Raw genomic sequence first — 18,701 nt, 5'->3', positions numbered from 1 at the left:
ATAATGTTTGCGTAAAATAAAAAATTATTTATAAACACTTGATTTTAAATCAAAATGATCCAAACTGATTTTAAGTTAACACAAATTAGCTCTAGGTATATACACTAATGATATGAACGTAGAATAATTTGTTGGAACTGATAAAATTACAAGAAACAATTTCTTTTTAACAAAGAAGATCATGGATAATCTTGAATTAAATCATGAAATATTCAAAATTTTAAAACTGAAAAAGGATTACTTAATTCTTCTACAACTAAAATTTCCATTCATGCTAAAGGGTTTAATGAAAATGTACAACCTGAGCAGTGCACAAGTACAACAGATTACAGAATAAACAATTCCGGTCAGCTCAAAACCCGACTCCAGCGGCCCGGAATCCAAATGTAGCTCGTCTATGTGGCTCAATCTTTCTATTCTTCCAGAAACAACTCTCCGGCACAAGCTTAGCCGCCGTTGTAGCCGTAGCCGCCATCCTCATCGGCTCCGACTTGCACCTCGTCAACACAAACGGCTCATAAGCCACTGAGGTTCCTAGCTTCGGCTCTATCATCGTCGCCATGGACATTGTGTCTGGAAAAGAACACGATGACCGAGGCGGTTGAGGTGGGAGGTGCTGGCTCTTGTTAGATTCTTCTGAGAGGAAAATTTCCTTTTTCTTCTCGGTGTTACTGCTGCAAACCCATTTTTCTTTGGAAACTTCCATTGCTAGTTTGGGTTCGTACATCATTAGTAGCAAGCAATCTGGCAGAATTGATTCGTTTTGCTGTTTAGTCGATTCCGTAGGATGCTCAACATCTGTCATATATTCGTTCTTGATTTCTTTCTTTTCCGGCTCTGAAATTACTGCTTCAGATTTCGCTTCTTGTACAACTTCTCCGTCTATGTTTTCCAATAAGAGTGCTTCTTCGATTAACTTTTCTATCATTGATTTGAATTTCTCATCGTTATCTTTTTCTACTACTTCTAATGTACCATCATCTCCAGCTACAATTCCTTCGTTTTCTCTTTCGATATATTCTCCGTTGGAGTTTTCTGAAAAAGATGAATAGCTCTTAATGCTGCTGTCTTCTTCTTCTTTCTCCGGCTCACGGACTCGACTATCGGGTACTTGTTCAATTGAGTTTACTTCTACTGCTACAAGTGCCTTTATCTCACTCTTTTCTTCATCTTCTTGCTCTGTTTCTGTCGTTAATTCACCGAACTTGAACTTCTCCTCATCGGTACTACTTTCTATTTCCGTTTCCATGGCTTTAACTGCTTCCAGATTCTCTTCATTTTCAATACAATCTACAGAAACACTAGCTTCCTCTAGTACTTTGCATTCGAACTTTTGTGTATCTACTAGTTCTTCCACACCCACATTTACTCCAATGTCTTTCTTATCTTCTTTTTCGACTTCTTCATCAGTTTCTTTTCGAGTAGGTGATTCCCAGAATCTATTAGTGATATCAGCCATTTTCATAGGATCAGATCGACATCTCATCAAAAGCAAAGCATTCTTAGGCGGAATGCAAATGCTAACTCTGCCTTTCTCTTCTGTCACTGATTCTTCCTACAATTCAACATTCTCATAGTCTTTGAATTCAATTCCTTCAAACACATGCCTTCTTGAACTTCTCATTGTACTTTGCATTTCCTCCATTTTCTCCGCTTCCCCATCTTGCAATGCAACTAGCCATCTAGCGACGACATTATTATCAACTTCTCCTGATCCGTTAGCTTTTGGTTCTTTTTCTTTCTCATTTGTTGAGAAACACGAAGAACCACATGGAAACAAACAACTAAACTCCCTCAAAGCTTCGTATATTATCAATGGCAAGTGTACCCACCTCTGATTTCTATGTGCCACGGCTGTCACCGCGGCACATTGATCTTGTGATTGAAACTGCACACCAGAAGAACTCTTCTGATTGTTCTGAATAACTAATCCCCTTTCTTCAGGTGCAGCTTGTTCTAGTTTCCTGAAATTTACATTATCGACGCTTCTGTTAGACAGACTACGTGTTTGGCTAACTTTCTTCTTGGTTTTCATTTTCACTTGACCAATACAAGTGACCTTAGGAGAAGAAGGTTCAGGGTTATCAAAGCCTACCCGTGGTGGTAGGAAACGTAGCGGGGGATTGGCCACCTTTAATGCTGCCGTTGGCTAAGGGAAGGGGGGAGAGAGAGAGGCGGCTCATGACGAGCATGGCTAGGGCTAAGAATGGATTTGGAGAGTTTCATGGAAGATGAAGAAAGGCGTGAATTGAAGCAGATGAAGACTTCACTAGTGGTAGTGGTGGTGCGGGGAATGGGGCTTGTCTAAGTCCTTTAGCTAGGGGAGGACATTATTTCTTTGGTTTCAGTACTACAAATTGTTGTGATAGGTACATATGGATGGGATCCAAGTGGGGTCCGAGAGGTGTAAAAAAAGTTGTGTTTTGTATGGTGGAATGGGGGTGGGGTGAGGGGTTCGCAGAAGGAACAGAAATGCAGAAAAGGTGGTGTGAGGTGCGTGTCTAGTTTGTTGAATGCAAAAGCTATGGGGGAGGATGTTTGAAGCGTTGTTCTTTAGTTGAATGTGAAGATGATTATGGGGTAGGGATAATTGCCTAATGTACAATTTAATATTGCTAGATCCACGGTATGACAAAAAAGGGAGTGCTCTCCACTACAAAGATGATACTCCATCGATCCCATAGAAATCTTTTTGACTTCGCAGATTTAAAAATAAATAAATTATATTTATGGGTTAAAATAATTCTTACATATTTATGTGTCTCTAAATATTTTTATTAAGGATAAGAAAATTCCAAATTAAATTATTTTTAATTATAGTAAGAAATAAATTGATTTAACAAAGCCTTAAACATTAGCCATTATAGAGAGATTCACTATGTATCTCAACGGTAAACTTGCCGCGGGTCATTTTCAACAATGAACTGATGTGGGTGGTTTTGAATATAATTTCTTGGTTATCTTTTTCTCTGTTACTCTTATTTTAGGCAGAATTAGAATTATTAGTTTATGAGTACGAGTCATAATTTTTATTGTCAAATAAGTTTTTTAGTATGTATAATTTGAGTCAAAACTATTAGTTTTGCCAAAACCCGTTAGTCCATAACTCTAACGTTGGCTCTAGCCCCCGACTCCCTACAACTAATAAAAACGTCCTTTCACTCTAGCTTACATAGCATGTGCTGCTTCTAATTTTGGTTGTCATATTTCAGCAGATGGGAATGGGCAACTGTTAGGATGTGATATTAATACGTAGTTTGTGTTATAGTATTATATTTTTATCACATGTAAAAATATTTTTTTATATTTCGTTTAAAAAAGAATGACTTATTTTTTTTTTTAGTCCGTTTAAAAAAGAATGATCCCTTTTTTTTGGCAAAATTTTAATTTCAATTTTCCACTTGACATGTTTAGGACCATAAGATTAAAGGGCATTTTGGTACATTTGACACAACTTTAATTTAATGTCACAAGATTCAAAAGTCTTCTTTATTTTCTTAAACTTTGTGTCAAGTCAAAGTATGTTATTCTTTTTTAAATGAAGGGAGTATTAATGAAATCTTTATTTGAATAGATCATTGTGTTAATATGTGTGTCCTTTACTTATATAGTAGACAATTTTATGTATGGAGTATTTGGACTCATGCACGGAAGATTAAAATTGTCGGTTCTTATAAGTAATAAATTAATGTTCATAATCAAAGATGAGGTAGGACAAGCATCTTAATGATTGTAGCATAAGATTAAATATAATTTGATTTTGGTTATGAGAGTGGTAATATTCCAACTTCTTGTGCTAGTATATTTCGTATGTATCGAACGGACCAATTAGAGATGCTTGTTTATGTTCTGAATTTTAATAAATAACTTTCCTAGTCCATTACATGTACTTATATTCTTAATCTTGATATAATTAGTATAATCTATGTGGTTTGGTTTGTTGTTTTAATCTATTAAAAGGTGAGACTCTTTCATGAGTCAATATATTCCTGATAGCTTGAATGATGATAAATTACTTAGTGAAATATTAATTAGTTAATAGAACCATGTCTTGACTTGAGATAGACGACACCCCTTTATGGTTGCTTATAAGTTTTCACGTGAAAACCCTGCAGGTAGATTTTATATCCGTTATGTGAAATAAGTTAAGCATTATAAATAAAGAATTAAATTAATCAATGAGTTAAATTTTTTAGAGAATTTAATTTAATTGATTGGTGTCGGTAATTCTAACATGGAGAGTTAAATAAGATGTAATGGTAGATTTTGAAATTAAATCTAGGAGTGCAATTACAAATTTTTAGTGGAATAATTTATCATCTATTATGGTATGATAATTCTTCTATCATCGAATTAATATCATAATTGAAAGCCTCACTTAATAAATATGTAGTCTGTGCTACACCTGATTACCTAATCAATTTTGAAAAAGAAAAGAAGCCTACTAGGAGAAGTAATATTAATTACTGGTTTTCTATAAGGAATAAAAGAATTAAAAAATCAATTTTGGCATTATAAAAAATTTAAAGCTGAAAAATGTTTTGGCATTAAGTGGGTTTAAGGCTAAAAATGTTTTTTGACTACAAGATTATAATAAAGGGGAAAAACATTTGCCTCTTGTCCTTTCTCATCCTGTTGAAAGTGGGAATAAGTAGAGGATGATGTTTGAGAATTCGATGATCTTTCTTGAATCCAAAAACACTTACCCACATAAGTTTGATAAGCAAAGGTTAAGTCAGGAAGTAGTAGAAGGCAGCAGACCTGGCAAACAAAGTGTTGAACGAACTGTGTGAAAGCTTCAAAAGCTAAGTTTTTTTATTTTCGTTTTGATTATTTTATCCAAATTATATGTAATTATATTGATCCTGTAGAATTGTTTCTTCCACTGTGCATGTTCTAACAACAACTTTGAGCAGTAATAAAGAAAGGACATTTATGTATAATGTTATTAACAATATTGATAAACATAATGGAATTCGGAGCCTAAAAGGAAAGTTTTTTAATTCAAATTTCAAAGGGGAAATATGAAAATAGAAAAATTCCAAAACGGATACCTTGTCCATTAAAAGTTAACATCATCAATTACATGGTAAAGTGCAAGGTAAAATCATAATTTTACTTTTCAAGGTAAATGAAGTCACTTACCTTACCATTTGACTGAAAAAGTGATTGAAAAAGTACAAGGTAAAACCGTGAATTTACCTTACAAGGTAAATTGAGTCACTTACCTATCCTTTGATTGAAAAAGTGTGGAATAAATTTCCCTAAAAAAGAAGTATCTGTAAGATGGGACTTACCGTTGACACGGGAGGGAATAAATTTTCTTTTGCAAGCTGATTGTAAGTCAAGTATGGACTCTCACCTTGTAAAGTGGGATCTCATGCTCACTTGTAAGGTAGGATCCCATGTTTGTCTTATAACAACTTTAAAATTCATGGTGCTATATAAAGAGTGCGAGTGTAGGTTTCTTTCATTTGCATCAATTCAAATTTTTTTTGTCAAAGTTCAAAACTCAAAATATTTGTTGAACCTTATTCATTTCTTACTTTAAGATGGATGATAATAAGGTAAGAGTAAATTTACATTGGGGTGGTAAAGTTTTGCATGATGAGGATTCGGTGCGATATAGTCGACGTCCTATAGTGGTTCAATCATTTTCTTTATTTCATTGATGTGCTATAAATTCATAGCACTTACGATACTTAAACTTGAAGAATATACATGTACTTACGGCTATTTTATTGGATTTGATGTGTTTTTGGAGTGATTTTGCAGGAAACTAGGTTTTGGATGGTAAAAGAAAGAAAAACTAGGTTTTGGATGCCAAACGGAAGAAAAAGATGAAAAGTTGATGTTTTGGGCTACTTACCAAGGAATTTATTGGAGTAGGTACTGCTTACTTAAGTAGGTGCCTAAGTACGTACTAAAGTAGGTGCCAGAACTTGAAGTCCAGAGGCTCAGAAGCAGGAAAAAGAAGACCTTGTCACTTACCAAGGACATTTACGGTCCGTAGGTGACTTTAGTCAGTGTCAGGGGGCCAAATTCAAAGAGTTCCAGGAGCTATGCAGGAGGTCTATCACTTACAAAGGACCACCTACGGTCCGTAGGTGACCTTAGTAAGTGATCACCGACCTCAATTTTCTCAGATCATTTCAAAATCGTTTCCTAGGTTTCCATATAACCTACATACACTCCTATGATGTTTTTAGTCCTTATTATGTACGTTTAGTCAAGTTTTTCTATTTTATTTAGTATTTGATTTCTAGGATTTATTGTTATCTATAAATACCCTTTAGACTTTGTTATATGCTAGAGAGCAGAGATAGGCCTTTGGAGGCTAGTTTATGCCCTTTCGGGATAAGTTACACACCATATACTCTTGTGTTATTGTTCTTCATTTGTTATTCAATTTAAGACTTTGGTATTTATTCTTTCATTATTGTGAGATTGATTCTATAATATTGTTTGTGGATTCCCTTATTGATCTCATAACTATAAGCGGCTAATTCCCTTAGCTAGGATTGTAGGAATCATGGCGAATTAATGAAGTAGAGGAAGTGCCAAGTCATTCTAGATGAAGATTCTTGCATATATTGAATTTTCTTCATTCTTATTGATTTCTTAGCGGTGGCCAATGTTAACATCCCACCTATATTGACTACTTGCTTCACAAGAGAGGTAAAGAGTAGGAAACGAAGATCACAACAGTAATTTGGAGATTAATTGTTGATCTAGGCTAATCAACACCATCCACGTAAGAAGATTCTTTCATCTAATAACTTAAAACTCAAAAGGTAATAGTTAACTGGGATCTAGGATAAGGGTTAGTAAAGCGACACTTTGAGACTCAAAAGGTAAAGGGTGAAATCCATCAATGAGTTCACAAGATAGTTAATGGTACATAACTTATCAAATTCTGCATGCAAGGTATTAGAATAGTTCGACAATGCACGATAAATCTACAGCGTTAGAAGTCAGGGGGAACACAAGTCTAGTGTTCGTCTTAGATTATTTACGACCAAAACATCAATTCTTGTTACTTCTTGCTAGTTACACAAATCTCCCCTTTTTAGTTTTCTGCCTTGCCTGGTGATTTCAACAAGTTCAAGCAAGATATCTAACGTATTCCCTGTAGGATCGACCCCAACCTAGTTGGGTTACTATATTTTAATAACGACCATTTTATCCTTCTAAAAAGGGGTAATTTAGGCATTATTAAATTTTGGCACCATTGCTGGGAAATACGATTTTAGATTGAGTGATTGGAGTTGTTGAGGTTGTCAGGTTTTTCTTTTCTATTCCTCTTTGGGCATATGCTAGTGTATGCCTACTCTTCTTGATATGACAACTTTGCCTGAGAAAGTATGGCGTAAAGAAGACTACTTTATTGTTGATCTCTTTTCTTTTGATATGATGTGTTATTATAGGAGTTTGGCAAATATAGTGTGTGAACATAAGGATAGCTTATTGGAAACATTGACATACCTTTTCCACTACAATCACGAGCTTATTTAAAAGGTTGACAGGTTTGGCTTGGATATTCACCACTTACAAGTAGAGTTGGATGCAAAAGTTGTTGCATGTAATGCCCAGCAACTTAGTTATGGGTGGTGTAAGACTAAAAAATTTCTGAGAAGCCAACTTGAGGAGCTAAAATTGGAGGATTCAAAAATTGGTCATATTTTATGGATAGTGCCATGCTTAAAGAAAATATACTAGAGTTATGTGGGGATGTACAGAAGAATACAATTCCTGATTTGAGCGTATTGGACCTCATTCAAAGCATTTTTCCACTTTGTGTTTGGACAATTAGATCTTAATTGAGCCATCCGAACCTGAAGAAGAGTGCAAAAAGAAGGAAGAATATATGTATATTCTTGAATATGTTATGCCATAATCAATGAATTACATTCCTCACTTAAGAGCCAAGAATTGAAACATGCCATATCTATTGGTTGGTTCCTTTATCTTTATACTGCCACTCCTTGAGCATAGTAGGAAATCAAAAAAATAATTAGGGGTGAAATTCATAAGTTCAAAGTGAAAAGAGAAAATTTGAGGCCAATTCTTGGGCTACCTTGATAAAGTTTGAGTAATCAAGGTACCCATGGGCTTGTTGGTGAAGTCTGAGTAACCAACATAGCCATGTCATACTGCGACAATAAATCAGGCGCTGCTTGGGAGGCAACCCAAGGTATTGTGTTATTGTATTATCATTCTTGTTCATGTGATTGACGTCAGATTTGTGCACCTATGGTGCCACAGGTATGTTCCTAAATCTCTTGTTTTATAGTGGCCTAATGCATTGGGGATAATAAATTATTATAATTTGAGGGTGGGGCTGCTTGTGGGTCTTTATGTCCTCTTAGGGTTTTTGTTGTAGTGCCTCTTTTTCCTGGAGTCCTGTTCCTGGTAGAGCCGGCATGTTTGGGTGTATTGTATTTTGTTTCATGATCTTTTGTGTTTAACTAGGAGAAAAATAAGTATCTAGGGCAGTTGACATATTTTTGTTGATTTTTGAGAAAATTATACCCCTTCAATTGCTTGTCTTTGAACTGTGTGATAAGTCTATATATGTGACCATTGTGAATCTCGTTATGACATTAGGATTAGGGACATGATAACCATTGCTAACAATTGCATGCACCAGATAAGTAGTAGCTTGTGTTGTAACCATGTGCCATGTATGTGAGAGATACTACTTAGTTCCTTTTGTGTGTTGAATCTAGAACTTTCCTGGCCATTCTTTCCTAGATTGTAGCATAGTCAGTTAGGAAAGGATCATAGGTCGTTTTTAATATAAGTCCACTTTTAGCCTAAATGACCTTCCCAATGTGAAATAGTATTCTTGATTCCGATTTTTAGCCTATATAACATGTTTCTTTGTTTTCACCTTTCACCTTTCCATTTGTGTTACAATGAACCTGTTTTGGTCCTGATACTCCTTGGACATTGTATACCCTAACTCAGGAAAGTCGCTTAAGTTAAGGGTGACTATTATAAGGGTGCATAATGTAAAGTGGGTTTGAAGAAAGGTAAAATAAGAGAAAAAGATAGTAGAACTGGGTGTGGTAGAAAAACAAACAGAAAGAAAAAAAGAGAAATGAAAGAAATAACACCCAACCTAAATGAGCAATAATGAATAAAAAGGGAGAAATAAGGGTAGAATAAAAGAAATTGGTTGATAAGTGGACCCCAAAGTAAGTGTAGTGCCAAGGACTCTTAGTCACTCTAAGAATATCCATATATGTATCATACCAACCCCTAATCCTACATTAAAAATCGTATAAAGTCCTATAGTGATCCTAGCTTAACTGTCTGAAAGCTTAGATAAAGAAAATAAGGGCAAGCTTGCATATTGATTGAGACTTCTTTATGAGTATGAGTGTCTCTTAACCGTCCCAACATTGACATGCATAATTTCATATAAGTGATTGAAACTTTCTTGTTGTGAGGGAACATGGGTTGTATTTCTAGCCACTTACTTGTTTGGGTAGTGTAACTTGTAAATATGCATGGTTATTTGTTTCTAATGTAATACCATATCCTGATTTCTTTGTGTTACATTGTTGTGCTTCATAGATACACACAATTGGTTTTAAAGTATTGAACTTGGAGAGGGTAATGAGTTTTGAGCTAAATTTGATGATTGACTGCAATAGGTATCTTAGGTTTCTCTTAGTTAAGTATCGTTATATATTGTGTTGTATTTTTGTTGCCTGAGGACATGCAACGTTTTAAGTTTAAAGTCTTGATGTGCTATGAATTCATAGCGCTTACGATGCTTAAACTTGGAGAATATGCGTGTACTTACAACTATTTTGTTGGATTTGTTGTGTTTTTGGAGTAATTTTGCAGGAAACTAGGTTTTGGATGCTAAACGGAAGAAAAACTAGGTTTCGGATGCCAAACGGAAGAAAAACTAGGTTTTGTATGCTAAATGAAAGAAAAAGATGAAAAGTTGAAGTTTTGGACTACTTACCAAGGAATTTACTGGGAGTAGATGCCACTTACTTAAGTAGGTACGAAAGTAGATGTCAGAACTTGAAGTTCAGAGGATCAAAAGTAGGAAAAAGAAGACTCTATCACTTACAAAGGACATCTACGGTCCGTAGGTTCCACCTACGGTCTATAGGTGGCCTTAGTAAGTGTCAAAGGGCCAAATCCAGAGAGTTTCAAGAGCTGTGCAGGAGGTCTGTCACTTACTAAGGACCACCTACGGTCCATAGGTGGTACCTACAGTCTATAAGTGACCTTAGTAAGTTGTCACCAACCTAATTTTTTTTGGATCATTTTGAAATCGTTTCCTAGGATTTTCATGTAACCTACATACACTCCTATACTGTTTTTAGTCCTTATTATGTACGTTTAGTCAAGTTTTCCTATTTTATTTAGGATTTGATTTGTAGGGTTTCTTGTAATCTGCAAATACTCTTTAGACTTTGTTATATGCTGGAGAGCAGAGATAGGCCCTTGTAGGTTAGTTTATGCCCTTAGGGGCTAATTTACACACCATATACTCTTGTGTTATTGTTCTTGGTTTGTTATTCAATTTAATACTTTAGGATTTCTTCTTTCATTATTGTGAGATTGATTCTGTAATTTTGTCTATGGATTCCATTATTGATCTCATAACTATGAGCGGCTAGTTTCCTTAGCTAGGGTTGTAGGAATTCTAGCAAATTAATGAACTAGAGGAAGTGAAAAGTCATTCTAGATAAAGATTCTTTCATGTATTAGATTTTCTTTGTTCTTATTGATTTCTTTGTGGTGGCCAATGTTAAGATCCTACCTATATTCACTACTTGATTCACAAGAGAGGTAAAGAATAGAAAAAGATGATCACAATAGTAATTTGGAAATTAATTGTTGATCTAGGCTAATCAGCATCATCTACGTAAGACGGTTATCTTTCATATAATAACTTGAGACTTAAAAAGTAATAGTTAATTGGGATCCAGGATAAGGAATAGTAAAGCAACACTCTGAGACTCAAAAGGTAAAGGGTGAAATTCGTCAATGAGTCAACAAGAAAGTTGATGGGACATAACTTACCAAATTCGACATGCAAGGTATTGGAATAGTTCGACAGTGCACGATAAATCTACGGAGTTAGAAGTTAGGGGGAACACAAGCCTAGTGTTGTCTTAGATTATTTACAACCAAAAGCATACAATATTTGTTACTACTTGCTAGTTACTATAAATATGCCCTTTTTACTTTTCCGCACTACTTGGTGATTTCAACAAGTTGAAGCAAGATATCTAGCCTATTCTCTCTGGGATCTACTCCAAACTAGTTGGATTACTATATTTTGATAGTGACTGCTTTATCCTTCTAAAGATGGGCGGTATCACTCTCAAATATGATTGTTTGAAATTAAACTGTTGTTTAGAAATAAATGGGTATTACTAATTCGAAAGATGATATGGTTAATTCTGATCGATAGCTAAATTATTTTACGTCCAATGGATAACTAATATTTGGTAAAACTCTTATTTAGAATGATGATTCTTTATCTATATTTCTTTGTACCATTGAAAATATACCTTAAAGTACAAATTTTATTATGAAATAAACTTTGAACAAGAACAAGGACAAACAGCCAAATAATGTGAATGAAGAGAGTAAAATGGTTGAACAAACAAATAGTGTGAATAAGAAATGAATGAAATGGGTGGTTTATAAAAGAAAATTAATAAGGTAAGGGACTCATTTTACCTTGTAGGGTAAACAGTCTCCCAACCTTGCAATATAGTTGAATTCTTCACTAAATACTCCCTCCATTCATAAATATATATTCACTTTTGACTTGATATATTGTAACACCTCAATTTTTTTAAATTAAATTTAAAACTTTAATCGAGCATGACCCTAAATTTATAAAGAGTTAAGGGGTGTACGTATTTTACGGAGAATTATAGTGTATACATATACATATAATTGTAGTGTATATAAGTTATATGGTTGCTATTAGTAGAAAAAAAGGGGAATGTAAAAGTCTTAAACTTTGAATTGCTACTTCCAAATGAGGGCCACTTTAGTTCCTAAAATATACTAAAGTAATATAAGGGAAACAAAAAGAAAGGATCCTGATTTTGGGGGAAACTAACGTATAGTACTAGTACTTATCAAGAAAAGAAAAGTAAATTAAAAATGAAAAAAATTAAAGAAAAGTACTAGTACTAGTGACATAGCCATTAATATTATTCCTTTGTTTCTTCCTTCTTTTCTACCAACTAAGAAGCAAATCAAATAATTTAAGAGAAAACAAGAGGCAGCAGCTGGAGTACTTGTACTCAATTTCTTATTCTTCTCCCGACATTCAAGAAATCACTAGAGGGGGAAGAGAGGAAAGGATTCTTATGATAATTTTAAAATAATCTTGGAGAAGTGGCTTTAATAATCTAAAGTTGAAAATGAATTCCAAGAGGTAAATTCTCTGCCCCTTTCTTTTGAATTTAATTATAGACTAGTATTTGAGGATATCTAATTTGAATTTTTGCACTACTTTTTAAAATAAATTTTATAACTAGGATTCTTAAAAAAAAAAGAGGGAAAAAGAGATGGAATTTGATAAAGGTAAATTTTTAGGAATTCCTACTAATTGGGAGGACTTGATATTGAATAGTATAAGTTGAAATAGTTAGAATTCATTTCGGATTCATGTTAAGAAATATGATGATTTCGGACATAATCGAAGATTATTAGAATAAATTATTAAATGCATCTACGGGTCATTGATGGACATTTATTTTATCCTTATAATTAGTAGATTGATTATCGGATATCTTGAACGGGTGGTTGGAAGGATAAAGGCTACGCTATCGCGGGTTGAATTATTTAAGGCTCAAAATGCTTTCACAGTTAATCAATCACTAAAGTATGTAAAGCTAAACCTTCCCTCTCCACTAAGGCACAACCCTACTTCATGTGCTCCTTCTTAACAATGTAAAAATTTTTATGAAATAGGAGGATAGAATCTTTATATTGCCGTACACATCATTCCCTCGTTCTAGCATCAAGCTTATAAGTATTCATATTTTTCTCCTTGTGCCAGGTCTTCACAGTATTTATCGTAAATATCTTTACTTAGAAGTTCTTAGGCCACATATTAAATATTTCACATGTTAGGAATAAAATAAATAATAATATCATAGTTATACTTGTATGTATTAACTAAGTGATCACTACCGTTATTCACATGTCATAGGCCTTTATGAAATTATTTGATAAACATTAATGATGGGAGGGTACATAGGTTTTTCTTTGCATATCAGTTGACGTGATTCTGTGCATAAGATCCAGATCAAACCATTATAATGAGTGCAACCATTGGGGCGTATCCGTCATTGAGGCGTCATTTTTATTTAGAGTTAGTTGGAATGTCATGCACTGGTTTTCCCTGAATTGAGCCAATATATGACATATATGTCTTGCGGGTAGACCCTCATGGTCTGCCCATGGGCCATGGGCAGGGCGTACCTGGTTTCAAACCGCAATTACAGTTATACGTATGAGATCAAATCAATGAGTTGAGCAAAAAATACTTTATACTTGCCTCACATTGCCTTCGGTAGGTCATCTTGTGATCATTTGTACTACTTATAGGATAAATACACCACCTAGGCAAATTATGGGTCCTATATTATAATGAACACTTTTCTAAATATTATATAAGATACAAATAAGACCGGTGTATAGGTTACAGTTTCTTCTATTATTCTATTTTCTTTTATACCAGCATATATTGTTTATGTACTGACGTCTGATGTGCAAGAAATTGCGCTACTAAGAACTGATTTAAGGGTACCAGCAAAGCAGCAACAACTTTTGAGAACGTGAATGCAGTAGCAGCACAAGGTTCAACTTCCAAAGCTTATGAGTCAGAATTGAAGGAGGAAGAAAACTATCTGGAGCGTGGCAGATTTTTGAGCCCAAGGGAAAAGGAACCAAGGTCGGAACTGCTATGAAAAATACAGAGACCGTAGTAGAGAGTGAGATAGTGACTGGAGGAAGAAGAATGACTACAGAGAGAAAGGATATAGGTACATTTTGCCTGGTAGATAAGATGTAGAATTGATAATAGAAAAGATACTGACTAAGCTGGTGAAGGGTTAAGAAATTTAGGAGACTAGCCTTAAGGAGATTAAGGTCGATATTTTAGGGTTGACCCAAAAGGTCGAGTCTCATGCCATTACTATGAAGTAGCTGAAGCACCAGTTCGAGCAGATATCAACTATTCTGAACTAGAGACATCCAGGTACCCTTCCGAGCAACATTGTGCAGAATCCAAAAATAATAATCATGTTCTTTCCATTAAAACGAGGAGTGGTATGACTACTATGGATCCCATACTACCTGTTGTAGAAGCTGTTATTGATGAGACACCTTTTGTGGAGTCAGAAAAGGCAACAGGTGGTGATAATACAGTTACTAAGGAAAGAGGTAACAGTTCATTTATCGAGTAGAAAATAAGATAAATTTTGAGACCGCCCCTACTATTTTCTCAACGACTGAAGCAGAAAAGAGAGAAAGGAAAATTCAAGTGATTCATTGAGATGTTGAAAGAGTTGAGCTTGAATATTCCTCTTCTCGAGGCATTGGAGAAGATGCCTGGATATGCCCGATTTATGAAGTAATTAGTCACAAGGAAGAAAGAAGAAATGATTAAGGATGTTGATGGCTTGCACAACTATAGTGCAATCACTACAAGGTCTTTGGCTCAAAAAAGGGGCGACCCCAGAGCATTCACTATATCATGTACTATTGAATCATCACGGTTTGCCACAACTTTATGTGACTTAGGAGCCAGCATAAATTTGATGCCACTGGCCATATTCATGAAATTGGGCTTGAACCCTCCGGAACAAACTTTAATGTAGCTATTGATAGTTGACCGCACGATGAAAAAACCTGTTGGCATTTGATTTGATGTAATTATGAGAGTGGACAATTTTATCTTCCCAGCTAACTTTGTCATTCTGGATTGTGAGGTTGATATCGAGATACCCATCATATTGGGGAGACTGTTTATGGTCACAGGTAGAGTGATAGTTGACATGGAGAAAGAAGAGATGAAATTCAAAGTCAACGATGAGGTAGACATATTCAACATCCGAAAATCAATAAAGCAGCCTACCAATATTAGGGTGGTGTCGGCGATCGATTGTATTGATGACTGTGGAGGGTACTCTTATGGGTATCTTAATAAATTCTGAGTAATAAAGATACTCGTGTCGTGCCACGACATTAAATCAAGTATTGTATTGGAGGCAATCCACGGGCTTGTTGATGAAGTCTGAGTAATCAACAAGCCACGTCATGCTACAATGTTAAATCAAGCGTTGAGTGGGAGGCAACCTACTATTTTAGTGTTCAATTTTTATTGTTTTACTTTTGTAGGATTTTTAGCTTATGGACTTGCCTAGAACATGGTAAAATTGCTACATTCTTTAATTTCCAGGTAAGGGGACAGTGTGATCAGTCCATCATGGTCATAAGTCCCACACGGGCCAGGTAAGTTGAGCAATAAATTGAAAAGTTAAAATTTGAGGATGAAAATGAAAAGTTGTGGACTTTGGCATGTAATCATACTTATTGGACCACAAATGTAGGTTATGGGATCATAAGTAGCTGTAAAAATATCAAAAAGTCAAGTTCAAATTACAGAAAAGTGGGCCAAAATTTTTGGCCTTGCACTTGCGCCACATGCTAGCCGCATGTGGCACTTGCACTCGATGCCTGGCCTCTTGTGGTAGACTCAAGTAGCTGTTGCAGCTAGGTCATGTGTGGACCCAAATTTTAATTAAAATTTTAGGCTCATCAATATATATTTAAAACCTAAAACAGCCCCCATATATATATTTAAACATCCTTAGCTTCGTTCTAACTCATTTAAATCCTCAAAACTTCACTTTTGTTTTTGAATTCAAGCTTCCCTCTTAAAACATAAACTAGCTCCACACTTTAAACACTAAATTGACACTTGTTTGAGATACCAACTTGTCCCAACACACCAAAAATAAGTTCCAATTTTGGTTTTGCTTGATTTCTTCTTTGTTCACTTCCGAATTTGCATAAAACGAGGTAACTTTCTCGGCTCCTAATGGTTATGTGTTGATTTATTTATTGTTTAAACAAGTTGATATGTGCATTTCCATGAAAAATATATAGAATCTATCATGCTTTTATGTAGGATCCTTGAAGTAGCCTATAATCTCAATGTTGGGCCTTATATTGAATTAAATTCTAAAGTTAGGCCCCAAACACAAGTTGAACTTGAATGAAGAAAGTAATACCACAAGTTGGGCATGTTTTCTTGCTTTGAAAATCATGATTCTTAATAGGCGTGTGCACATTGGACTTTTTGGGATTTCAAATAGGTTACAAGGGTGTGAAAATTGAGGAAAAATTCAAACTTTTTGAATTTTGAGTTTTCCTTCAACTTTTGCTATCCCTCATTGTTGTTGGAAACTCACGGCTGGATTTTCAGGTACAAATGGCACCTAAATCTGCTAAGAATAAGAATGTTGAGACATCTAGGGGATGAGATAAGTCCCTCAAGAATAGTAGTTCGGTGGAGGAGTACCCGGTTCAGCGGAGTAGAAAGATGACAATTGGGGTGACGTGCAGAGTTACTAGAGGGTAGATACGCTAGGTTTCTTAAGATATTATATCCCGGATAAGGATGAGTCAGCTCAGATGTCACTCCCACACACTCCTCTGCTAGATGATGATAATGATGATGAGCACGAGATAGATTTTGAGTCTAATCCATAGGTTGTAGCTCAGGACTCCCAGTCTGAGGAGGGGTCCCAGGATTCATCCGAGGATACAGAGCAGGAGGATTCATTATTGGTACCCCAGTATGAAGAGGGTGACGCCACACATGTATAATAGACAGATGTACCCCAGTCTGAGGAGGGTAAAAGATAGGCTTCCCACGATGTAACAGTATAGTAGGGGTAAAGTCCTGCACCCACACATGTCATATAGGTACCTCTTAGGTGGTGTGTAGATAATATGTTAGACATATTTGTTATGGATAGTTATATTTTGGAGGCAGGCAGGCCTAAGAGGCTTATTTATGAGGAGCTTCGGATTGATCTATCTAGGTTGAGTCAAGTACCATAGTTACAGGCTACATTCAATCGATATCAATTAGAGTGGATGACCAGACTACTCGATTCTTATAGCCCAACCATGGTACGTGAGTTTTATGTATCCTACCGAGCTACAGTAGTTTTTCCTATGCATAGAGCTTCATTCCAGGTGAAATTTACAAAGCAGCCACAGCTTGATCATACACTTGTGAGAGAGGTCAGAGTTGATCTTTCAATAGATACTATCTACCAGTTCATATATCACTCTCGTATCTATAGTTGAGTGTGATTATAGATTGAGAGTCATATGAGATCGACATATTATGCGGGACGCTGAGCATAGATGAGAGATGGTTGAGATGGATAGGTGGATAACTAGCTATATTTCACCTTTGGGTGATGTGACCCCATGGATCGAGGGTCATGGTGTGATCATAAAGGGGCCATTGATTTTTTTAGGCCAATTTTTGGTGGTTGCTCATCTAATACCGACTATTACCCACAACTTCAGATAATATATTGACTTGGAAGGAAGAAACCCTGGTTTCTAGTATGATGTTCGGATATGCTATCTATTTTACAACTATCTTCTGGCATGAGATCCATGATAGAGCATTTAGGGAGACCATTAATCTCCATTCCCTTACATGATTCAGAGGTTATATGATAAGGTCGATGTACCTGAGATACCAGGTGTAGATGATATGGTACGTGTGATGGCTACTGTATAGACAAAGATTATGAAGGATCTGGTATGTCCAGGCTTTTCCTGGAGAGCTAGGGAGCCTGCCGCAGTACCTCAGGCCCAGGATGAGGGCCCATCAGTTTCCACAGTGCCTGGTGATGCACATGGAAGTGATGTGGGTATTAGTGTTGATATTAAGATAAAAGAGTAGAGAGAGGATCCAAATTCGAGTACTCGAGGCGAGGGGACACCAGCCACTTCTTTATCAGCCCTGACTTCTACCTCAGAGCTGATTGGCATATCTTTAGAGCCTATTCACCCATCCACTACAGCTCCTGCTATAGTTATGATTACTATATCTTGTGAGTTCTTGTAGAGCTTAGTGGACAGCCAGAGGGCCACTGATGCTCGGTTGAGGGTTATTAAGATCGAGATGGCTACCCTATATAGGCAGATAATATTAGGAGTTCAAACTAGATTCGAGCAGACAGAGGCCAGATAGGAGGCCGCACAGAGATCTGCACTGTTTGAGCTATGTACTAACTTCTAGGAACATGTTGATGAGTTTGAAAAATAGGTTACAACTCGATTTATAGAGATAGATTTGTCAGATCTAGCCCAGGTAAGGGAGGATTTGGATATATTACGATCAAAGGTGCCCTATCTCATAGAGTGTCGTATAGAAGCCACCTCCTTAGTTATACCCCTAATGGTCTAGATATCACCTCTGATCACACCTAGATAATTTGACTTCTTTGTAGAGGATGAGGAGGAGGTCCTGGTAGTTGGGGCCAAGAGAGCTCATATAGGAGACTTGCAGGATCCTGATATGCCATATGATTAGGCAGTTAAAAGGTCCAGACATGATTTGATAGTGACTGCAGTCGTTGATAGATAGAGGAGTATAGATA

General features: G+C 35.9%; 1 pseudogene; it reads right to left on the bottom strand.

Moving 5' to 3' along the window:
• Nucleotides 1-122: 122 nt before the first annotated feature.
• Nucleotides 123-2,185, bottom strand: LOC124887425 (annotated as a pseudogene).
• Nucleotides 2,186-18,701: the final 16,516 nt, after the last annotated feature.

Source organism: Capsicum annuum, chromosome 9 (assembly GCF_002878395.1).
Source record: "Capsicum annuum cultivar UCD-10X-F1 chromosome 9, UCD10Xv1.1, whole genome shotgun sequence".
Lineage (NCBI taxonomy): Eukaryota > Viridiplantae > Streptophyta > Magnoliopsida > Solanales > Solanaceae > Capsicum > Capsicum annuum.
Note: the sequence above shows the minus strand (reverse complement) of the source record. Positions and strands in the feature narration are given on the sequence as shown.